This window comes from Capricornis sumatraensis, chromosome 3 (genome assembly GCF_032405125.1).
Source record: "Capricornis sumatraensis isolate serow.1 chromosome 3, serow.2, whole genome shotgun sequence".
Lineage (NCBI taxonomy): Eukaryota > Metazoa > Chordata > Mammalia > Artiodactyla > Bovidae > Capricornis > Capricornis sumatraensis.
This window is the reverse complement of record NC_091071.1, coordinates 136229022-136254448: the sequence shown is the minus strand read 5'-3', so window position 1 is coordinate 136254448 and position 25427 is coordinate 136229022. Positions and strand designations below refer to the sequence as shown.

Sequence of the window (25427 nt, the reverse complement as noted above, 5' to 3'; positions counted from 1 at the left end):
AAAGTCTCTTGATGAAAGTGAAAGAGGAGAGTGAAAAAGTTGGCTTAAAGCTCAACATTCAGAAAACTAAGATCATGGCATCCGGTCCCATCACTTCATGGCAAATAGATGGGAAAACAGTGGAAGCAGTGGCTGACTTTATTTTTCTGGGCTCCAAAATCACTGCAGATGGTGATTGCAGCCATGAAATTAAAAGATGCTTACTCCTTGGAAGGAAAGTTATAACCAACTTAGATGGCATATTAAAAAGCAGAGACATTACTTTACCAACAAAGGTCTGGCTAGTCTAGCCAAGGCTATGGTTTTTCCAGTGGTCATGTATGGATGTGAGAGTTGGACTAAAAAGAAAGCTGAGTGCTGAAGAATTGCTGTTTTTGAACTGTGGTGTTGGAAGAGACTCGAGAGTCCCTTGGACTGCAAGGAGATCCCACCAGTCCAGCCTAAAGGAGATCAGTCCTGGGTGTTCATTGGAAGGACTGATGTTGAAGCGGAAACTCCAATACTTTGGCTACCCAATGGGAAGAGCTGACTCATTGGAAAAGACCTTGATGCTGGGAGGGATTGGGGGCAGGAGAAGGGGACTACAGAGAATGAGATGGTTGGATGGCATTATCGACTTGATGGACATGGGTTTGGGTAGACTCCGGGAGTTGGTGATGGACAGGGAGGCCTGGCGAGCTGTGGTTCATGGGATCACAAAGAGTTGGACACTACTGAGAGACTGAACTGAACTGAGATTTCAAATACAAAATTGCAGTTTTGTTACTAAAGTACAGATATCTCGTGTGAAATGCAGCTAGTAACTGTATTGTATACTTCTAAATACCAGTTTGAAACAGATTGTGTACCAGTTTGAAACAGATTGTGCAAGAGACCAAACCACTTCTAAGTCCTCAAGAATATCTGAAAGAAGGAATGTAATTAGCCAAACCAGGATTTGGCCCCGGGACAGAGAAATGAACACTCTGGTTCTTACAAAGGGAGCCAGGATCTCAGAAATGTACAGTCAATTCTTCGTGAAAAGTCAAGATACAGATACTCTTACTTAGCAAGCATATGGGAAGACATGAAAAAGAAATGTTCATTGCAACTAATTCCAGGTCACACTTCCGATTTGTTAATTGTTTTAATGATGTCAACAAATCTGCTTTGCACGTATCCAGGCGAAAATGATTTAATTCTATTTTGTCCTTCTTTTAATCAGAAGGTCAAAATTAAGACACAAACAAAATTTTAAAGTCTAAGTCAAGCCTACATCGAAATAAGCAGTATCCGAGTAACTTAGAGCTTGGTGATAAAGATGCCACTACCTTACTCCCAAACCTTTTCAATAAGGTGTGGGTGTGTGCGTGTCAGAAATTAAGAACACAAGTAAGCAAACTGCAAAGTTAAAAAATAATCGAGAATAACTGAAATGTCCAATTTCTAAAAGCTTCCTAACATAGTGCATGAAACTACAGAGAACTGTTGGCCAAAATGGGATTTCCTTAAAAAAAAAAAAAAAAAAAAGGCCTCACAGACTGCAACGACTGCGGTCCTTTAAGTGCCTAAGCCCCGTCTGATGGGTTGCTGGGGTCTCGGAATACTCCAGCAGGTCCCTGACAGACGCGGTCAAGGCTTCGGTGTCCCAGGGCCCTCGGACAGAGGCCGCTGGGCCTGCTTCCAAGGAAAAGCGAGCTTTGGTGGCACAGCCCCGGAATTTTCCTCCTTCACTCATTCATTCTGATTCACTGGTTCCTGGAGGCGGTTCCCAGGGACACGCGGAGGACAGGCGGAGCGCCGGCGGCCGGGGCTGGGTGCGGTCGGGCGCCTGGGGCTGTGGGGAGCGAGGCGGGCCAGGGGGCGCGGGCAGGGGGCGCTAGCAACGGGCGCCCGGGGGGCGGGCTCGGCTGCCTTCGCCGGAAGTGAGCGGCTGGCGACGGGCGGGGGGTGGCGCGGAGCGAGCGGCCGGGCGCGAGTCTGTCCGCCCGTCGGCCGCCCTGCCCTCAGCCCCGCCTTCTGCGTCTCTGCCGGACGCGGCCGCACTCGGCTCCGCCGCCGCTGCCCGCTGCGGCCGCCCCGCCCGCCGCGCGCGCCGCCTCGCCCCCGCCGCCGCCGCCCGGTCGGTCGGTCAGTCAGTCAGTCACGGAGCGCGCGGCGCGGGAGCTGCGGGCGCTCGCGGCGTCTCCAGGGAAGGAGCGCCGCGCCTGAGAAGGAGGAGGCGGCAGCGGCTGCCCAGCCCGGGGCCGATCCGGAGCCGTGCCCGCCGGAGGACCGAGCCGTTGCCGCGGTGAGTGCTCAGCCTCGCCCTCGGGGCCGGCCGAGGGAGCTGGCGGGGCGCAGGGCTGGGAAGCGCAGCCGTCGCTCCCGCCTCCATTTTCCCGGCTCCCGGCCCCGCCATCCGGACGCGGTGCGGGCGGCCGAGCCTGGGGTGGGGTCGGGGCCGGGGCTGGTGGGACCTCGCCTGGCCGGTGGGTGGGGGTCGGCGGGGCCGGGGCTGCACCCTGCGCCCCCGGGGGCCGCGACAGAGGGAGACAATGAGATGCAAGGCCGCCTGGGGAGGGTGCGGTTGTGCTTCTCCGACCCGGCTCCGGGGGCTGGTGGCCCGGGACCGCGGGGAGGCAAGGACTCTTCCTTCCCCGGATTAGCCGCAGAAACCAGTGATTCGGTGTCTGGGGTTCCTCGGGTTTCGGTGCCCCGCATCTTTCGTAAATGAGTTCAGTGCAGAGATTGAGAAAGGCGGGGCACCTTCCGTGTTTTCTTTCTAATTAAGCAAGCTAAGTAATTGCTCCATGGCTTGTGAGCCCATCTCATCTGTGTGTGTGTGCATTCCCGCCGGAAATCCAAACTGCAGCTCATGGTGGGGGGCGGCGGGGAAGAGGAGATGGAAGGCAGTGAAGTAATATCAGGGTGCCTTCGTTTTAAGACGTTTTGAGAGATGAGGTTTCTTATTCAGACAGCATCTTAGGGTGTCCCCACTGTGTGAGCTGGAAACCGCATAAGTCATTGCTTGTAGGCACGAAGACGTGGCTTAGGATGAAATAAGAGCTTTGGGGAAGGGTGTAAGCGTTGCATCAAATGTGACTTTGTGTGGCTCTCGTATATTGTGTGGGAAGAGCCTTTGGGGGAAATCTGAGAGAACCGAACGGTTCTTCCCTGTGCCTCCCGGTAACGGTTGGTGGTGTCTCCAGCGTTTGTCTTGGAGATGTGTGTAAAGTCCGCTGTAAAGGAACAGGAAAGCTAACCGGTTAGGGGTGGGGCGTGATGGTGTTGTTAAAAGGGTGGTAGTGAGTCCGAAGGAATATTCAATTCAGCAAGTATTTATGGAATAGCTGCTATCTGTTAGGCAGGGTGGAGGACATAAAGTGAACAAGACTGCAGCTTATCGTGGTGTTTCGAAAGAGCTCTTTGAAGCCAGGCTAACCAGCTGCTCCGTATACACTGGAGTTGGCTGGTAGTGTGACGTTGGATAAGCTATTGCACTCTCAACAGAATGCTTCCCTGTCAGTAAAATGGGAATAACTAAGACCACCTGCTTGCCTCCCGAGGTGGTTGTCAAAAGGATTAAATGAGATAATGTGTGCAAAATGCCTAGCACCTGGCAGGGCACCAAAGGTGTTTAACAAATGTTAATTCCTTTCCTCCCTAGCGCACCGCGCCTAAGATTTTCTTGGGGGAAGGTGGGGAAAGAAATGAGTGTAGGTAATGGTAATGCGATGCATTATATAATAAAATGTTGAAGTAGAGGTGCCAAATAGAGAAGGGAAGAGGCGAGGGAATAATTCTAAATTGGGAGCACTGGGGGGAAATCCTTGGAAGCTGTGGCATTTAAGTGGGACCTTGAAGGATGGGTAGGATTTCAGCTGGTGTAGATGGGGATGGGGGCATTAGAGTGGGGGTGGTGTTCTCCTTTGAGAGAGGCATTGAGGAGGAAGAGCAGTGTGGGAAGGGCAAGATTAGAGACGCTTAGAGGTGTTTTAGCTCTTGTTCATCTGACCTTCAAAGACTGTCTGTTATTTTGCTTTCTGTGTTGCGAATTTCCTAGAAAACAGACCTAGCCTATTCAGGTAAGTACAGAAGTGTCTACACAGTTCAATACATGATTTTTTGGATGAAACATTTTGTGTTATTTGGACTGCTGCTCTCTCCTGTTTGAATTTAATAAGGAATTATTTGTAGGTGTTTCCTTATGATGCCATATTAGTTCTGTTTGGTAGAAAAAGTTGCTGATATGTCAGAGTCAGTGGTCTCATTAAGATTATTATGTGACGGGTAACTGGCTAAAAGGCATGGAGTAGTGGGGACCTATTGGGTGTGTCTCAAACTCTTGGTCAGCATCATTTGTTTTCACAAATATTTTAACACTTCATTTTCAGAAGAGGTGTCTTGGAAACTAATTAAACTGACTTTTCTTTTGGTCTGGCTACCTTTTGGTTCCCACCCCATGTGTAATTATTCATTAGATTAGCATGGTAGATGACTGTCACACTATTATTATTCACAGACTCTTGGACATGTAAAATCTCATGACTGCACTTGGTTCTGAAGTAGTTGAATGTGAGCATTCGTATCATTGGCCGTAAATTCTTATTCTGAGAAGGTTAATGTTAGCAGACAAGCTATGTGAGTTCAAGCAAGTCACATACCTTGAACTCTCAGTTCCTTTACCAGTAAAATGAGAAATTGGGTTAAATCACTGGTTTTCAGTCTACATTTTACTCAGGTCTATAATTTTGAGGCGGACCTTCAGAGGTACTCCAGATGTTTGAGTTAATCTCATTTAAAATGTGTTTTAAACCTGTAGTAATAAAAAGCACCTATTTTATGACATATATTGTTTTAAGTACTTTACATGTATTGACTTCATCCTTGCTGTAATCCTATGATACAGGTATGAGAAAAAAGGCACAGGCTACAGAGCTATAAAGTGGCAGAGCTGTGTTTGAAAACAGATAGCATAACTCATAAGCTTATGTTCCTTATGGCATTCCTATATTGCCACCATAAAAAAAATAAAGAACACACGCTATATATATATATATATATATATGTTTGGTGGTAAAATATACAACATAAAGGGCTTTCCAGGTGGCTCAGTGGTAAGGAATCCGCCTGCTAATGCAGGAGACCTAGGTTTGATCCCTAGGTCGATAAGGTCCCCTGGAGGAGGAAATGGCAACCTACTCCAGTATTTTTGGCTGAAGAAGCCTGTGGATGGAGGAACCTGGTAGGCTGTAGTCCATGGGTTGCAGAGTCCAACACAACAGTACACATGCGTGACACATACAGCATACCATTTGTCATTTTAATCATTTTTAAATGCACAGTTCGGTGGTAGTAAATACTTATACATAGTTGTGCAACCATCATGACCGTCCATCTCTAGAACTTTTTCATCCTCCCATAGTGAAACTGTATCCATTAAACATTAACTCTCCAACCCCTTTCCCTCTGGCCCCTGATAACACTTTTCTACTTTGTGATTTGACTACCCTAGATATATCTTATAAATGAAATCATGAAATATTTGTTTTGTATCTGGCTCATTTCACTTAGGGTAATGTCTTCAAGGTTCATCCGTGTTGGAGCATGAATCAGAATTGCATTCCTTTTTAAGGCCGAATAACAGTTGTGTGTGTGTGTGTGTGTGTGTGTGTGTGTGTATCCCATTTTGTTTATTCATCTGTAGATGGACATTTGGTTGTTTCCACCTTTTGGCTGTTGTAATACTACCCTGAAGTTTGGTGTACACATATCTGCTCAAGTCCCTGCTTTTACTTCTTTGGGGTCTATACCCAGAAGTGGAACTGCTGGATCATAGGGTAATTTTGTGTTGAATTTTTGAGGAACTGCCACTCCATTTTCTACAGCAGCTGCAGCATTTTACACTCCTGCCAACACAAGGGTTCCAGTTTCTCCACATCCTCACCTCAACACTTGGCATTTTCTGTGCTTTTGATAATAGCCATTCCGGGTGGCTCAGATGGTAAAGAATCCGCCAGCAATTCAGGAGACCTGGGTTCAACCCCTGGGTTGGGAAGATCCCTTGGAGAAGGGAAAGGCTACCCACTCCAGTATTCTGGCCTGGAGAATTCCATGACTGTATAGTCCATGGGGTCGCAAAGAGTTGGACACAACTGAGCGACTTTCACTTCACTTAATGAGGGGCACTTAATGAAGTGGCATCTCTTTGTGGTTTGGGTTTGCATTTTTCCTAATGATTAGTGATTAGAGCATCTTTTCTTGTGCTTATAGGCCATCTGTGTATCTTTGTAGAAATATCTATCCAGGTCCTTTGCCAATTTTAAGAAACTTGTTTTGTTGTTGAATTACAGCAATTCTTTATACACTCTGGATATTAAATCTCATATCAGATCCATGATTTACATTTTCTCTTCTTCTATGGGTTGCCTTTTTACTCGGTTGATAGTGTCCTTTGATGTACAAAAGTCTTTCATTTTAATGATACCCACTTCATCTATATTTTTCTTTTGTTGACTGTGCTTTTGGTGTCCAAGAAATCATTGCCAAATCCAGTGTCAGGAAGCTTTCCCCCTGTGTTTTCTTCTGAGTTCCATAGTTTTAGTTATTATATTTAGCTCTATGATCCATTTTGAGTTAATATTTGCATATGGTTTTAGGTAAGGGTACAGCGTCATCCTTTGCTTGTGGATATCCAGTTTTTCTAGCACCATTTTAGCACTCTTGTGTACATAAATATAAAATTTGTCACATTGCAAACAGTAGTGTTTTATGGTTATACCTGGTTTATTGTGGCAGGGGGAGGGCAAGCATTTCTTAGAATAAAACATCTTTTACTATATCTGCTTATTTGTGAGTTAAATAGGTAAGGAAAGTTGTAGTTTGCAGTAAATTTTTTTAAAAAATTGAGTCCTGTGCAAGTCTATTCATATAGAATTGTCTAAACAATACATTACTATGGTACATGAACTGTGTTCAACTAAATGACAGGCACAACTGAAGCCGGTTCCTTTGGGGTATACTCATCCTGTGTAAGAAACTCCAGTACTTTGGCCACCTCATGAGAAGAGTTGACTCATTGGAAAAGACTCTAATGCTCTGGAGGCAGGAGAAGAAGGGGATGACAAAGGATGAGATGGCTGGATGGCATCACTGACTCGATGGACGTGAGTCTGAGTGAACCCGGGAGTTGGTGATGGACAGGGAGGCCTGGCGTGCTGCAATTCATGGGGTTGCAAAGAGTTGGACACAACTGAGCAACTGAACTGATGTCCTGATATATTACAGATGTTTTATAGCTTATTGGAAGCTTGGGTTTTTCTTGTTTGCCTTGTAAGCAGTTTTTACATATGATTACTACTCATATTGAAAGAAAAGTCTTATTTATATCTTTATTAATCAATTTAATTGAAGCATATCCAGACACTAGGAAGCAAACCATTAAAAGCTACTAACAAAACAAAACCAAAGCTGCTACCTACTTTCAACTACTTACCTGAGTAAAATGAAAACAAAATTTAATGGAAATGATTGCTTAGGTGTCAAGAGTAACTAACATCTCTAACACTCAATTTGTCTCTTTTGAGTTTGTAACAAATTATAATGTATTTGAACATAAAATGGTATTAATAGTGCTTCTGTAGCTGTATATATTTGGCATGCTGAATAAGATTTCTTCTGGAAAAGTTTCGTTGTGAAATATTAGAGAACCCCCAGATTATATGATGTCTAATCTTCATCCCATGCTCTTATCACTATTCGTTTAAGATATATTACTTACCACACTTTGGGGCAGGTGTCTTAAAATACATCACTCATAACTTAAAAATTGGCTTTTTAAAACTTATTATATATTCTGCTATTCATAAAACATTTACTGGTAGCTCTGCTTTAGGCAGAGATATACATAATGGAGAAAACAAAGTGATAGGTATTCTCCCCTCCAAAATAGAGAGAATGTTAATTTAAATGCAGGATACAAGGGTTCAGTAAGAGTGTAATTAAGGGATCAGAATCTAAAGAAACTGTGTGTGTGCTGTCACGTCAGTTGTGTCCAACTCTGTGACCCCATGGACCGTAGCCCACCAGGTGCCTCTGTCCATGGAATTCTCCAGGCAAAAAGACTGGAGTGGGTTGCCGTTCCCTTCTCCAGGGTATCTTCCTGAGCCAGGGATCTAATCCGTGTTACTGATGTCTCCTGCACTGGCAGGAGGGTTCTTTACCACTGCTGCTGCTGCTAAGTCGCTTCAGTCGTGTCCGACTCTGTGCGACCCCATAGATAGAAGCCCACCAGTCTCCCCCGTCCCTGGGATTCTCCAGGGAAGAACACTGGAGTGGGTTGCCATTTCCTTCTCCAGTGCATGAAAGTGAAAAGTGAAAGTGAAGTCGCTCAGTCGTGTCCAACTCTTCGCGATCCCATGGACTGCAGCCTACCAGGCCCCTCCGTCCATGGGATTTTCCAGGCAAGAGTACTTGAGTGGGTTGCCATTGCCTTCTCCGACTAGTGCCACCTAAAATGGGTGAGTAGTTAGACTTGGAAAAGAGGGATAAGTCATCCCTTTCAGTTCAGTTCCGTTGCTCAGTCGTGTCTGAGTCTTTGCGACCCCATGGACTGCAGCATACCAGGCTTCCCTGTCCATCACCAAGAACTGGAGCTTACTTAAACTCACATCCATCGTGTTGGTGATGCCATCCAGCCACCTCATCCTCTTCGTCCTCTTCTCCTCCCGCCTTCACTCTTTCCCAGCATCAGGGTCTTTTCCAGCGAGTTGGTTCTTTGGATCAGGAGGCCAAACTATTGGAGTTTCAGCTTCAGCATCAGTCCTGCCAATGAGTATTCAGAATTAATTTCCTTTAGGATTGACTGGTTGGATCTCTTGCAGTGCAAGGGACTCTCAAGAGTCTTTTCCAACACCACAGTTCAAAAGCATCAGTTCTTCGACCCTCAGCTTTTCTTTATAGTCCAACTCTCACATCCATACCTGATTACTGGAAAAACCGTAGCTTTGTTGGTAAAGTAATGTCTCTGCTTTTTAATATGCTGTCTAAGTTGGTCATAACTTTTCTTCCAAGGAGCAAGTGTCTTTTAATTTCATGGCTGCAGTCACCATCTGCAGTGATTTTGGAGCCTGAAAAAATAGTCTCTCACTGTTTCCACTGTTTCCCCATCTATATGCCATGAAATGATGGGACCAGATGCCATGATCTTAGTGTTCTGAATGTTGAGCTTTAAGCCAACTTTTTCACTCTCCTCTTTCACTTTCATCAAGAGGCTCTTTAGTTCTTCTTCACTTTGTACCATAAGGGTGGTGTCATCTGCATATCTGAGGTTATTGATATTTCTCCCGGCCATCTTGATTCCAGCTTGTGCTTCATCCAGCCCAGCGTTTCTCATGATGTACTCTGCATATAAGTTAAATAAACAGGGTGACAATATACAGCCTTGATGTACTCCTTTCCCGATTGGCAATCAGTCTGTTGTTCCATGTCTCGTTCTAACTGTTGCTTCTTGACCTGCATACAGATTTCTCAGGAGGCAGGTCAGGTGGTCTGATATTTCCATCTCTTTAAGAATTTTCCAATTTGTTGTGATCCACACAAAGGCTTTGGCATAGTCAATAAAGCATAAGTAGATGTTTTTCTAGAGCTCTCTTGCTTTTTCGATGATCCAGTGGATGTTGGCAATTTGATTACTGGTTCCTCTGCCTTTTCTAAATCCAGCTTGAACATCTGGAAGTTCATGGTTCACATACTGTTGAAGCCTAACTTGGAGAATTTTGCGCATTACTTTGCTAGTGTGTGAGATGAGTACAATTGTGCGATAGTTTGCGCATTCTCTGGCATTGCCTTTCTTTGGGATTGGAATGAAAACGGACCTTTTCCAGTCCTGTGGCCACTGCTGAGTTTTCCAAATTTGCTGGCATATTGAGTGCAGCACTTTCATAGCATCATCTTTTAGGATTTGAAATAGCTCAACTGGAATTCCGTCATCTCTGCCAGCTTTGTTCGTAGTGGTGCTTCCTAAGGCCCACTTGACTTTGCATTCCAGGATGTCTGGCTCTAGGTGGGTGATCACACCATCGTGGTTATCTGGGTCATTAAGATCTTTTTTGTATAGTTCTTCTGTGTATTCTTGCCACCTCTTCTTAATATTTTCTGCTTCTGTTAGGTCCCTACCATTTCTGTCCTTTATTGAGCCCATCTTTGCATGAAATGTTCCCTTGGTATCTCTAATTTTCTTGAAGAGATTTCTAGTCTTTCCCATTCTATTGTTTTCCTCTATTTCTTTGCACTGATCATTGAGGAAGACTTTCTTATCTCTTGCTATTCTTTGGAACTCTGCATTCAAATGGGTGTATCTTTCCTTTTCCCTTTTGCTCCTCTTCTTTTCTCAGCTATTTGTAAGGCCTCGTCAGACAACCATTTTGCCTTTTTGCGTTTCTCTTTCTTGGAGATGGTCTTGATCACTGCCTCCTGTACAATGTCATGAACCTCCGTCCATAGTCATCCTTTTACATGAGAAGAAAAGCAAGATTGGGTGGCCCATAATTGATGTCGTTGTGTGGCACTTAAAATGTAAGCCCTCTGATGAAGAATAGTGAAATCTGGAGAAAATTAGAACTGTAAACATATTGAATAGATTCATATTTTGTAGAATTATAGGAGTAAGTATGATTTTGTAATTGTGCTTGAAGATTGAATGTTTTTTTGGAAATTGTTTAGAATGATCTTACTAAGTTTGATATGTGAAGAAAAGTGCTAAGTCAGTACAGCAAAATCACTAATAATATGACTTGCAAATACAGTGTATTCTTAGTGTCCCAGATTGTACATGCATCTATCCATGGTTTCAAGCATGGTTTACTTTTCCTAATTTTTCCAGTTAAAATCCTACACATCTTTTGAGTCCCAGTTCCACTGCCACCCACCTTTGTGAAGCTGTATGATACCAGCTAGAATTCATTGCCTTCTTCATTCCTCTAGATCTCACTTGATTTGCCCTATGCTGTGGATAACTGTGTACTGTCTTAAATACCCAAGTCTAGAGTATTCGATCCAGTTTTACTCATCTGAAATGTCTCTCAGTCCCTTAAATATAACAGAAATGCAGTGAAAAAGGATTTAATGAAAGCCATTATTTGAAGAATATGTTGTAGTTGGTGTTACATCTCTGAAAGGATCCATAAAAATCTAATAATGTTTATCTTATTTATAAAGAAGAATTCTTTCTCGGCTTATTTGGTTTATTTTATAATGTAACAAGTGACTTTAGAGATTTGTGAAGCGAATCAGTGATCCCTGTTATCTGTGAATAGAGTGCTTTATAAATGTTAGTAATAGCTCAAAAACCTTTTTGTTTGCCCTAAGGTTTGAAAATAAATATATATATTTTTAAAGCAGACATAATGAATACGATGCATTATGTTAGAAAAATCTTGGTTTTACTGCTTAGTAATACAAAAATTCGAAAGTCTGAATCTTAAATCTGTTTATTTTGGTGCTTGGTTTTAATGCTTGTCTTAGCTAAAAGGCAGCTCATGGAGGGACATACACCTAAAGAGATTATAAAGTGCCTCTTTGGCTATACTTTCTAAATGGAGATACTCATTTTTAAATTTCTGTCTTATCAGTTATGCAGATTTGGCTAACAAAGTTTGCCCTTCCTATGCAAACCAATGTGAAGATTTGTGTTTATATGTTTTTAATAAATATATTCAACATCCACAGAAACTGTATGGAAGGCATTTAAAGAGTTATTAGAAAGTGGCTTCTCTGTTTTTAGAGAGTGCAGGTATGAGTGTTTCAAGATGACACACATTGTCATCTTCTGGAATACAGTTATTTTCTTACCAAGTTTTAAAATGCTGCTTTTACCTTTAAGGTATACATAGATTAACCATGTTACTGTTTTTAAAAATAAAACTGCTAGGTAGCATACTGCTAACAGTCACTTATCACAGAACGTCAGCAAACTCACCTTTAAAGTTAAATTTGATAACACTTTTAAAATACTTTGCCATGAGACACCAATAAACCTGTTTAGTGTAAAATACTTATGGGCACTCCTCAGCTGCATCAATAACATCATGTAATACTTTGGTGCTTTTTCTGCTTCAAGCTGCAGTAGTTGCTTTTGAGGTTAAACCTTTCTTCTCCCCGCCCACCCCCACCCCCCCAACTTAATTTTGTTGAGATCAAAGCAACTGCTTCATGAAGGATTTTATAATATAGTTTTTCCATAAAGTATTGTTTCTATTAAGAAAATCATTTAGTGTAACAATGTATCTTCCCTGGAACACCAGTCTGTTGTAGCAGTTTACAAAATGGTGCATTCTTTATTTAAATTTTGAAAAAGAAACCAGCCAATACTATCTCTCTTCCTGCCAAATATTTAGAATCACTTAGTACCAGAATACTTAGATTACTTAACATATGTGATGTGTGACTTTCTGACAGGTGGCCATAATGAAGAGGCCAGTGTCATTTGTATGTTAAGGATACACATATATTGTATTACATTATATTGTACTTAAAATACATGTGTGTATTAAGATAAAGATTAAATATAAGTGGAACTCCTAATATTTTTTTATCCTAATGGATCATCAGTCATACTTCCTGGGTTATAATCACCTCCATTTTGGAAATCACTGTACACTCTTCTTGAATTATTGTTGATAATAATGAGCCTTTCATATTAAGTTCCACTTCATAGTATACAGTATACTTTTATGAAACCAATCTTAAAAATAAAGCACTTAGGACAAGACATTCTGCTTTTCTTACTAATTGGAAAGAAATGTTTGTGGAAGAAATTAGACAAATGTTGACAATATGAGACCTTAATAAAATTTATTCTTTACTACAATTGAAATTATTGGCTTATTTTGGAAGCTTAAGTTTGGACTTTACATTATGCTTTCAGGAGTTAGTTAAGGTGAATTAAATGTACCCATTTAAAATTTAATTTAGTAATTCCGTAATGTTAAATGACATAATTTTTCCTTGTTCATAGTGAGCATTTTTTCATTTCTATGATGGTACCCTTTCCTTTCTCTACTGCAACTGCAGCCACAGTTGCTTCATCACATGTTTATTTTGCCTGTTCTAGAATTTTATATTAGTTGAATCATATGTATGTGCTCCTTTGTCTCTGATTTCTTGCCCTCAACATGATGTTTTTACATCTATCCACGTTGTTTTTTATTCTGGCATAATATATTCAACTGTATGAATATTGAATGTACCATAGATTGTTTATCCTGTTCCTGTTGATGGGCACCTGGGCTGTTTCAAGTTTGGGTCTACTATGAAGAAAACTGCCATGAATATTTTCGTTCAAGTCTGTTTGTAAACAAATATTTCATTTCTCTTGGATAAAAGATTGGAATTTCTAGGTCATAGGTACATGTCCTTCCTCTTTTTAAAGACTTGTATTTGAAGAACAATATATTTTAGAGCCTCTTGATGAAAGTGAACAAGCAGAGTGAAAAAGTTGGCTTAAAACTCAACATTCAGAAAACTAAGATCATGGCATCCTCACTTCATGGCAAATAGATGGGGAAACAGTGACAGACTTTATGTTTGGGGGCTCCAAAATCACTGTAGATGGTGACTGCAGCCATGAAGTTAAAAGACACTTTGCTTCTTGGAAGAAAAGTTACGACCAACCTAGACGGCATATTAAAAAGCAGAGACGTTACTTTGCCAACAAAGTTCTGTCTAGTCAAAGCTATGGTTTTTCCAGTAGTCATGTATGGATGTGAGAGTTGGACTATAAAGAAAGCTGAGTGCCAGAAATTGATGTTTTTGAACTGTGGTGTTGGAGAAGACTCTTAAGAGTCCCTTGCACTGCAAGAGATCCAACCAGTCCATCCTAAAGGAAATCAGTCCTGAATATTCATTGGAAGGGCTGATGGTGAAGCTGAAAATCCAATACTTTGGCCACCTGGTACGAAGAACTGACTCACTTGAAAAGACCCTGATGCTGGGAAAGATTGAGGGTGGGAGGAGAAGGGGACAAAAGAGGATGAGATGGTTAGATGGCATCACAGACTCAATGGACATGAGTTTGAGTGAACTCCGCGAGTTGGTAATGGACAGAGAAACCTGGCATGCTGCAGTCCATGGCGTCGCAAAGAGTCTGACACAGCTGAGCAACTGAACTGACTGATACATACTTTATTAGGTGTCTAGAAGCTGAATACTCTTGTATAACCAGTATGCAGATGAAAAAGAAAATTATCAGTGTGCCAGAAACCCCCCTAATTTTACTTCTCTATACATCTGCCCTGTTAGCAGTAGCCACTGCCTTGACTCCTAACTCTAACTTTACTGTAAAATTTTTTGGTTTGCTTGTTTTTTTTTTAAATTTTTGACTTTATTGATGTATAATTTCCATGTAATAAACTGCACACATTAAGGGAACACTGTTTGATAGGTTTTCATACACCTGTGTAGCCATCACTGCAGTCAAGGTAGGGAACGTTCTCATCGTCCCCTAGTCCCTTCACATCCCTGTGTCAGTCATCCTGTCTTCCACTATCTCTGTGCAACCTGTCACTGTAGATTAGTTTCAATTTTTTAGAATTTGATGTATGGAATCATAGTGTTCTCTCTCTAGTCTGGCTTATTTTTATACAAAATAGTGATTTTTGTTATTAACAAGTCTATACAAAAGTCTTTAACATTTCAAAGAATCACATGTTCATTCCCACACGGTTACCACACTGGGCCACCAGTAAGTTACACTCACAGCAGGACTTGGAAGGTTATTGCCCAGCTTTTCGACGGGTTGACTTGGGACCAGGCAGCCACCTTTCCCACAGCTGTGTTCCAAATAATGATTCAGAGAATGATTATAGATCAGTATAATAGAATAGTGATTTTTAGATCATTCTATATTGTTGCTTGGATTAGTTTCTTTCTTTCTTTTTTTTTTAACTACTCAATGGTATTACATTATGTTATATACTGCATTTAGTTTATCCATTCACCTGTTGATAGTGCTATTTGGGTTGCTTTCATTTACCAATACATTTCATTTTCTAATAAAACCACTATGATATTTTGTACAAATGGAGAGAGATACATGCACACATACACCTTTATAACTATGTTTTTATTTCTCTTGGATAAATACTATGAAGACATGCTGGGTTATATAGGGTGCATGTATTTTTAATTTTTTAATAAATTAGCAAACTTTTCCAAACCTGTATAATTTTATGTATGCAACAGCATGATATGACAATTTTAATTTCTCCACATCCTAGCACTTGGTATTATTGTCAGTCATTTTCATTCTAGTTACTGGAGTCGATACATAGTAGCATCTCATTGTGGTTTAAATTTGTATTTCCCTGATTACAATTGCACTCATCTCACATGCTAGGAAAGTAATGCTCAAAATTCTCCAAGCCAGGCTTCAGCAATACGTGAACCGTGAACTTCCAGATGTTCAAGCTGGTTTTAGAAAAGGCAGAGGAACCAGCGATCAAATTGCCAATATCCGCTGGATCATCGAAAAAGCAGGAGAGTTCCAGAAAAACATCTATTTCTGCTTTATTGACTATGCCAAAGCCTTTGACTGTGTGCATCACAATAAACTGTGGAAAATTCTCAAAGAGATGGGAATACCAGACCACCTGACCTGCCTCTTGAGAAACCTATATGCAGGTCAGGAAGCAACAGTTAGAACGGGACATGGAACAACAGATTGGTTCCAAATAGGAAAAGGAGTACATCAAGGCTGTATATTGTCACCCTGCTTATTTAACTTCTATGCAGAGTACATCATGAGAAACGCTGGACTGGAAGAAGCACAAGCTGGAATCAAGATGGCCGGGAGAAATATCAATAACCTCAGATATGCAGATGACACCACCCTTATGGCAGAAAGTGAAGAGACACTAAAAAGCCTCTTGATGAAAGTGAAAGAGGAGAGCGAAAAAGTTGGCTTAAAGCTCAACATTCAGAAAACTAAGATCATGACATCTGGTCCCATCACTTCATGGGAAATAGATGGGGAAACAGTGACAGACTTTATTTTGGGGGGCTCCAGAATCACTGCAGTTGGTGACTGCAGCCATGAAATTAAAAGATGCTTACTCCTTGGAAGAAAAGTTATGACCAACCTAGATAGCATATTGAAAAGCAGAGACATTACTTTGCCAACAAAGGTCCGTCTAGTGAAGGCTATGGTTTTTCCAGTGGTCATGTATGGATGTGAGAGTTGGACTGTGAAGAAAGCTGAGTGTCGAAGAATTGATGCTTTTGAACTGTGGTGTTGGAGAAGACTCTTGAGAGTCCCTTGGACTGCAAGGATCCAACCAGTCCATTCTGAAGGAGATCAGCCCTGGGATTTCTTTGGAAGGAATGACTCTGAAGCTGAAACTCCAGTACTTTGGCCACCTGATGCGAAGAGTTGACTCATTGGAAAAGACTCTGATGCTGGGAGGGAATGGGGGCAGGAGGAGAAGGGGGCAACAGAGGATGAGATGGCTGATGGCATCACTGACTCAATGGACGTGAGTCTGAGTGAACTCCGAGAGTTGGTGATGGACAGGGAGGCCTAGCATGCTGCGATTCATGGGGTCGCAAAGAGTCGGACACGACTGAGTGACTTTGGGACATGACTGTAAGCTTTTGCCCATTTAAAAAATTGGGTGGTTTTATCTTTTTTTTTTTTACTTAGTTGCAACAATTCTTTAATATTCTAGATACAAGTCCTTTAGCAGGTATATTTGTAACTGTCTTTTCTTAGTTTGTGGCTTGCCTATTTATTTTTTAGTGATGTCTTTGAGATAGCAGAAGTTTTTGTATTGGACTTCATCAAAATGATCAATATTTCCTTTATAGTTAGTGATTTCTTTATCCTGATGAATCTTGGTCCACACTAAACTTGCAAAGATACCTCCCTATGGCTTTTCCTAGGAGGTTTGTTATACTAGCTTTCACTTTTCAGCCTGTGGTCCGTTTTGTTCATAGTGTGATGTGATGTCAGCTCCCTCATCACATATTTATATCTATTTGTTCCAGCATTATTTGTTTTGAAATGCTTTGCATTTTTGTCAGTTATATCTCAGTGAAGCTGAGAAAAAACCTCTTTCCTTTCCTCCTTCCCTACTTTGACATCTTTTTTGAAAATATTGGACAGTGTAAGTGTGGGTCTGTTTCTATACTGTCTGTTCTGTTGCACTGATGTAATTCTCTATTCTTTTGCCTAATACTACATTGTTTTGATTACTGAGCCTTACAGTGAGTAAGAAGTCAAGGTAGAGGAAATCCTGCAAGTTCTTTCCCTTGTTTTTGACAATTTTAGGTCATTTCCTTTTTATATAAATTTTAGAATTAGATGTTTGGATATGGACTATAATTGCACTGAATTTGAATTTCATATTGAAATTGAATTTCAATATGGGGAGGACTGCCATGTAGCAGTGTTGTATTTTCCAATCTATTAACATGGTATATCTGTCCATTTATTTAGATTTCTAATTTTTCTTAGCAGTGTTTTAAATATTTCAGTTGGCATAGATTAAACATTGCTTCCTATTTGTGTCTTTTTTTTTTTTTTACAGCCAAATCATACTTCACTACAAGTTTATGATATAAGTAAAGATTTGACATGGAGATTTTTCTGTTTGATAACCTCACCTAGTGCATGGATGTCACATCTTTTCTGATGTGGTGGTGGTGGTGGTCAGTCACTCAGTTGTGTTGACTCTCTGCGACCCCATGGACTGTAGCATGCTAGGCTTTCCTGTTCTTCACTATCTTCCAGAGTTTGCTCAAACTCATGTCCATTCAGTTGGTGATGCCATCCAACCATCTTATCCTCTGTTGTCCCCTTCTCCTCCTGCCCTCAGTCTTTCCCAGCATCAGGGTATTTTCCAGTGAGTCAACTCATCGCATCAGGTGGCCAAAGTATTGGAGCTTGAGCATCAGTCCTTCCAGTGAATGTTCAGGGCTGATTTCCTTTAGGATGGACTAGTTTGATCTCTTTGCTGTCTAAGAGATTCTCAAGAGTCTTCTCCAACGCCACAGTTCAAAAACATTAATTCTGCAGTGCTTAGCCTTCTTTATGGTCCACCTCTCACATCCATCCATGACTACTGGAAAAACTATAGCTTTGACAATACTGACCTTTGTTGGCAAAGTAAGGTGTCTGCTTTTTAACACGTGGTCTAGGTTGTTAAGGCTTTTCTTCCAAGGAGCAAGTGTCTTTTAGTTTCATGGCTGCAGTCACTGTCCACAGTGTTTTTGGAGCCCCAGAAAATAACGTCTGTCACTGTTTCCACTTCTTCCCCATCTGTTTGCCATGAAGTGATGGGACTGGATTCCATAATCTTAGTTTTTTAAATGTTGAGTTTTAAGCCACCTTTTTCAGTTTTCTCTTTCACCTTTATCAAGAGGCTCTTCAGTTCCTCTTCAATTTCTGCCATAAGGGTTGGGCCATATGCATATCTGAGGTTATTGATATTTCTTCCAGCAATCTTGATTCCAGCGTGTGATTCATCCAGCTTGGCGTTTTGCATGATGTACTCTGCATATAAGTTAAATAAGCAGGATGACAGTATACAGCTTTGACATACTCCTTTCCCAGTTTTGAACTGTTGTTTTATGTCTAGTTCTAACTGTTGCTTCTGGATGTGACAGTGCTACAAACAGAGAAGACTGAACATCTTTAGGAACATTAAAGCAGAAGTTTACAGCTTTAGTTATTGGCATAATCGTTTTGACTTGTATGGTTATGGATATTAATATTTAAAGAGGCTTATCTTTATTAACATAATCATAGTTGTAGAATCAGAAGTAAAACAGAATCTTACCACTTTAATTGGGGCATAAGTTCTTACCAGAGGGTTTTTGAGTTTGCATTTTGTAGTTTGCTGTCTTTTCTTCCCCCTTTCATTAATAAAAGTAATGGAAATATGCAACTCTTATGCTCTGCTGTGCTTAGTCACTCAGTCGTGTCTGACTTTGTGTGACCTTATGGACTGTAGCCCTCCAGGATCCTCCGTCCATGGGGATTTTCCAGGCAAGAATACTGGAGGGATCTAGGTATCCAACCCAGGTTTCCCGCATTGCAGTTGGATTTTTTACCACCTGAGCCACCAGGGAAGCCCAATGCAACTCTTAGAAGTGTTTAAAGAAGAAAATAAAACATAATCCTACTGCCCAGAACTGATTACAGTTAAAATTTTTGGTATATTTTCTGTGTATGTGTGTGTGCGCCTATTTATATAGTTCACTATTGTATGTGTAATTTAGTTCTTATTTCATTCGATTGCTTATATCACTAACATTTCCCCATGCGTTAAATGCTTTATAAATTTACAACATCTGTATTATAATACAGGATGGACATAAAACACACTTGAATTTACTCAGTTTTTCTTTTCTTGTGGGATATTTAGTTGCCCTTCTCCCATTTGTGTGTGTGTGTGTGTGTGTGTTTAATATTGGCTTTAGTAACCATACTTGTTCACAATCTTTGTGTTTTGAATTTCTTCCTAACACTGTCTTAAATTCGGAAAAATTTTAAACCAAAGTGTAAAATATGATAGACATCTACATACTTAGCACCAAGAGTAGTCAGTTACTTATATTTTGCTTCAAATAATTTGTTTAAGGAGAAGTAACAGGTAAAAATCCTCCCCCAGAAAACGGTTCATGTTGTTCTGGTGCATATTTTAGTGCATTTAATAAACATGTGTCCATAAAAATTTACTTATTTCTCTCTGTGCTTTTAATTTTATATAAACAACAATTTAAACCTTTTAAATTTTGCATTTTTTACTCAACTATGTGATTTGAAATTATTCCTACAGTTTCTTGTAGATCCAGTTCGTTCTTTTTATCAGAATAAGGCAGTTTTCCATTCCCCTTCTGAGGAGGGATAGTTGGGTACAGAGGATGCTACAATGAAAATCCTCTTATGTTTCTCCCGGTGCTTGTCTCGTACATGTTTGGACACTGAGAAGTGGTATTGCAGGATCATAAGGTACATAACCTCCAGGAGGCTCTCCAAAAGGGTGGGAAGTATATGTCCCTACTGGCAGTTTTCTCATCGCTCCACAACCTCCCCACCTCTTCGTTTTATCAGACTTACTATTTTTGCCAACTTGATGAGTATGAAATCTGTGGTTTTTTCTTTAGTACATTTCTAGAAATATAGTTGCTAGGATAAGGAGTACAAGGCTCTGGAGCATATTCAGTGAAAATTTTTTATCCTTGGAAATTGTATTCTTTCAAATGTTCATGAAGAAATGTTCTCTAATCACAAGTTAAAACTTTTAAAGAGTTTTAAATAAAAACGTTGTTGTTTATGTTTATTCACAGTGGGGTATAAGGGTTTTGTTTAAAGAAGTATTATCTGTCCTGCCTGTAAGAGTGTTTGATACTGGAGCATTGCCTAAAATGCATTAATAACTCTAATGTTGTGACATCTCTGTAGATAATTTAGATGATTATTTGGCTAACAGAACTCTTGACTGATTTTACTTCCTGCGAGCTTTTTGGAGAAACATGTTTATTTTTTAAATCATGTAGAATCAAGTAAAATATCCAGTTATATATTTTTTCATTTCTGCAAGTATTCAATGACTGCATATACTGATTTACTGAGAATGCTGAATGTATTCTTAGAAAACTTGTCTTCTCTAACCTTTTTCCCTACTGTGTGTGTATGTGTATAATAAAAAACACTTCCAATTTAAAATATTGTAACATAGGCACGTTAGTTTTAAAAGTAAAGAATATGAAAGATGTAAATGTTGTTTTCTTTTGTTGGAGATTGTAATAAAACTGCCTGAGGCAGGGACCGTGGCTACCCTTTAAATAGGTATTCTCTGTGTTTATCTGTATAACACCCAGCTCATAGTAGTATTTCATTAATTACTTGTTGAACGAACAATATTATTTCTTGTTAAGTAGTGATGCTAAGTAAAAAATAACTGTGCTTTTTTTTTAGTACAAATAAACAGATTTAATTTTGTGTGAACCTAGAATTCTGTCAGTATTTATTCTTAAATAGTAGTATTTAAGCTTTGGTCTTCTGAGTGAGAAGCATGCAGGTAACGGCAAAAAAACAGTGGTAGTTTTTAGTGTAAAGAAATTCAACTCTGGATGTATGTTTAACTGAAAAGGAAAGTTAACTTTTAAGCTTCAGAATTCACTTGGAGCCCCTCTGCATGATTTAGGTGTATTTTAGCCTGTGAACACTTTTGTGCTATAGTGCTAGAGAAGACTCTCTTGAGAGTCCCTTGGACAGCAAGGGGATCAAACCAGTCAATCCAAAAGGAAATCAACTCTACATACTCATTGGAAGCACTGATGCTGAAGCTCCAGAACTCTGGCCACTCGATGCAAACAACCGACTCATTGGAAAAGACCCTGATGCTGGCAAAGGTTGAAGGCAGGAGAAGACAGGGATGACAGAGGATGAGATGGTTGGACAGCATCACCAATGCGATGGACCTGAACTTGGGCAAACTCCAGGAGATGGTGAGGGACAGGGAAGCCTGGTGTGCTTCAGTTCATGGGGTCGCAAAGAGTGGGACATGATTTGGCGACTGAACAGCCACAACGATAGCCTGTGATTGTCTAGTTCCTCTCCACGACTTCTGACTTTACTTCCTCATGGTCTCATCTCTCTGCTCCTGTATCTTTGCCTCTAGTCCTTGTGGGCACAGAGCTTTTTCCTTTACGAGCCAAGGGCCTCATAAATTTACTGATTTTATTGACAATTTGGAGGTTTACAAGGGAGAAATCACATGGTGTGTAGCCTTTTACCATCTTACAGCTGCACCCTATCTGTGGCTACTTTCCTTGGCCAGCTCTTCAGACCTGCCATCCTTTTTATCCTGTAGAGCTTTCTCAGAACTTTAGTCCCTCCCTCTCAAGGTATTTTTCACAAGGAGAAGCACTGTGTTATATTGTCTATTGCTGTGCAGTGGTTCACCCCAGAAGTTATTGGCTGAAGACAGTAGCAGTCATTTTATTAGTATTTCAAATGGTTCTGGGGATTGACCAGGCTTTGATGGTTCTCTCTGTGAATGTCTCACGCAGTTACAGTTAGGGGCAACGAGAGCGGGAACCCTCTTCAAAGGATTCCTCACTTAGCTGTCTGGTGGTTGAAGCTGGGATCTCAGCTGGGACTGTGGGCTAGTTTCTACACTTAGCCTCCTTGTGTGTCCTGGCCTTCCTCACAGTGTAATGTTGAGTTTTAACAGTGGCTTTCCAAGAGAAACAGCAAGTGGAAGCTTGGCACTTTTGATAAACTAGCCCTAGAAGTCACTCTCAGGATCACCTCTTCCATAGTTCCTAGGTCCCCCACCCCCACCCCCCACCCCCCCCCACCCCAAGTCCAGGGAAAGGAACACTTTACTTCTCAATAGGAAGAGTATTATAGCAGATTGTTGTGAGAAGAGCAGATGAGACTGGGATTACTGTTCAGTCGTTTGGAAAATAATATGTTTTACCATCAGTCATTCAGTTCAGTTGCTCAGTTGTGTCTGACTCTTTGCGACCATATCAGGTGGATTTGCTGATCCCCAGCTGAGATTTTGGTGAACAAATTTTTCCCCACATTCTGTGTCTGAAAAAATTTCATTACAGATGATGAAGCTATAAATATGTTCAAATGTCGCTGTCTTTAAGAATGAAGGTTAAAAAATAATCTTTAATCCTATTGAATCTACAAATATGCAGACTGCATCCCAGTCTCCTACTAGTCAGAATGTACTGGATGGACCTCAGGCATATATTTAAAGGCTTCATGGCAACTATTGAAGAGGTTTCAAGCCTTCTGCTTGCACTCTACATGTGTTAACTACTATCACCACCTTCCTATTGACTCACTAACATTTAAAAATATCCCTCTTCTCTTTGCATTCAGAATATATGGTATCAACAGAAAATAATGAGAGTCTATAGTGGAGTGCCAAATAGTATGATATGACTGAGATTTAAAAGAACATAAATGCTGTAGTCACCAGGGCTGTTTCATGAAGAAACTGAACTTAAATTGCTTCTTGAAAAATAGATGGAGCTTAGATTTGTTTTCTATTGATGAAGAAACTCTTCTACTCAATTGGTTGTGGACATTCTATTTTTAAAAATGGAAGCATTGTAGAGGCTTCCTTCATAGCTCAGTTGGTAAAGAATCTGCCTGCAATGCAGAAGACCTGGGTTGATTCCTGGGTTGGGAAGATCCCCTGGGGAAGGAAATGGCAACACACTCCAGTATTCTTGCCTGAAGAATCCCACGGACAGAGGAGAGCCTGGCAGAGTACAGTCCATGGGGGTTGCAAGAGTTGGACACGACTTGGCGACTAAAGCACCACCACCATAGTTGATATGAACGTTGCCTTTAATCATTAAAACAAATACTGTGGAGATATTCACAGGGGTCATTTTGCTCTCAAACGTGAAGATTAAATTCAAGGGATCTCTTCTTGCTGTGGCAGATGTTTCTGTTTTGCTTGTCTGTTTTGGACACGGTTTAACAAAGGTAAAGACATTCCTCCTTGTGACAGCCTCTGAAAGTATATAACTTATGTCTATGCCCAACTTATTAAATCTGATTTAAGTAAATCTGCCAATGGTATTTAACCCTTTTAAATGTTTTTATCAACCACCCACTCAGAGAAGTGAAGAAAAGGAAACATCATTGATAGAAGCTGGGCCAGAGTGAAAATAGGAATCTCTCAATAGATGTGCCCGACACTGGTCTGAGTCTTTTATTATTTCATGTATGTTTCACCATAAAGCTGTGGAGTGATTTTACAAATGAGGAAACAGGTTTAGGAGGATTTAAGAAGGCTAGTTCATCAGAGAAGGCACTGGCACCCCACTCCAGTACTCTTGCCAGGAAAATCCCATGGACGGAGGAGCCTGGTAGGCTGCAGTCCATGGGGTCGCTAAGAGTCGGACAAGACTGAGCAACTTCACTTTCACTTTTCACTTTCATGCATTGAGAAGGAAATGGCAACCCACTCCAGTGTTCTTGCCTGGAGAATCCCAGGGACGGGGGAGCCTGGTGGGCTGCTGTCTCTGGGGTCGCACAGAGTCGGATACGACTGGAGCGACTTAACAGCAGCAGCAGCAGTACAAGTTCATGGAGATATTCAGTGTTTGAATCAGGTTATTAATAACTGGAGAGCCCCAGCTTTTAACCAAATGAAGTTCATTTTCTTCATCTGGGAGTACATATGAAATAGTGATGAAGTGAAAAATTGCAACCAAGAATGTCTTCTGTATATGGTGGATATGGTACCAGTCATCTGAACTTTTTAGCTGTTACCAAAAACAGGGCACTGACCATGATTTGACCAATGTGGTAAGATGAGAATCACTGGTATTTTGAACAACCCCTCCTTTTAAATTTTAATTTGTTAAAGCTTTGTTTAATTTTAATTTTATCTGTTTTAATAAAACAGATAAATGTTTTTAAACTTTCCTGAGTCTTTCTTTGAACTTCAACTTCCTCATTATAATAGGATAGACTCTTGATACCTCCTGCTTTCCTGCTTTTTGACACTAGAGTAGTGCACTCCCAGACTCCCCCAGGGTGTGTCTGTGCAGGTGCACACAGGCTGAGAGATTAGAGGGATTGGAAATGCACAGCCACAGAATAAATGTCACCATTATCCTGGAGTTCTCCATTTACTTGATGATAGGCAGTTTTCAACACTTTTTCTATTTTAACTTATAGAGCAGAATGTGAGATTAATATAGATTTTTAAGATAGTTGAACTCAAAATAAATTTTAGGTGTACAGTAAACCCACTCCAGCAGTATTGTTCATTCTCTCCCTGGTAGCCACCTTTCATACTTCTTGGAATCCATACTTTGTTGTGCAGTAAGTCAAATTTAATTCTTTCTTGTAATCATGATTGTTTCATGATAAGCCTTCCCTGCTGGCTCAGTTGGTAAAGAATCTGCCTGAAATGTGGATGACCTAGGTTTGATCCCTGGGTTGGGAGATCCCCTGGAGAAGGAAATAGCAACCCACTCCAGAATTCCTTTTTAAAAATTATTTATTTATTTATTTATTTATTTATTTTAATTGGAGGACAGTTACTTTACAATATTGGGGTGGTTTTTGCCATACATTGACAGGAATCAGCCACGGGTGTACATGTGTTCCCCATCCTGAACCCACCCCCCCATCTCCCTCCCCATCCCATCCCTCAGGGTCATCCCAGTGCACCAGCCCTGAGCACCCTGTCTCATGCATTGAACCTGGACTGGCGATCTGTTTCACATATGATAATATACATGTTTCAATGCTGTTCTCTCAAATCATCCCACCCTTGCCTTCTCCCACAGAGTCAAAAAGTCTGTTCTTTACATCTGTCTCTTTTGCTGTCTCGCATTTAGGGTCATCATTACCATCTTTCTAAATTCCATATATATGCATTAATATACTGTATTGGTGTTTTTCTTTCTGACTTCAT

General features: G+C 40.8%; 1 protein-coding gene across 1 annotated transcript in view; it reads left to right on the top strand.

The window, feature by feature from the left end:
• The first annotated feature begins 2250 nt into the window (after positions 1-2250).
• Positions 2251-25427, top strand: part of RAPH1 (Ras association (RalGDS/AF-6) and pleckstrin homology domains 1) — a 94767-nt gene continuing 71590 nt past the window's right edge. Inside the window, exon 1 of the mRNA XM_068968975.1 lies at positions 2251-2269. The gene's annotated coding sequence lies outside the window, so the exon portion shown is untranslated. The remainder of the gene's footprint in view (positions 2270-25427) is intronic.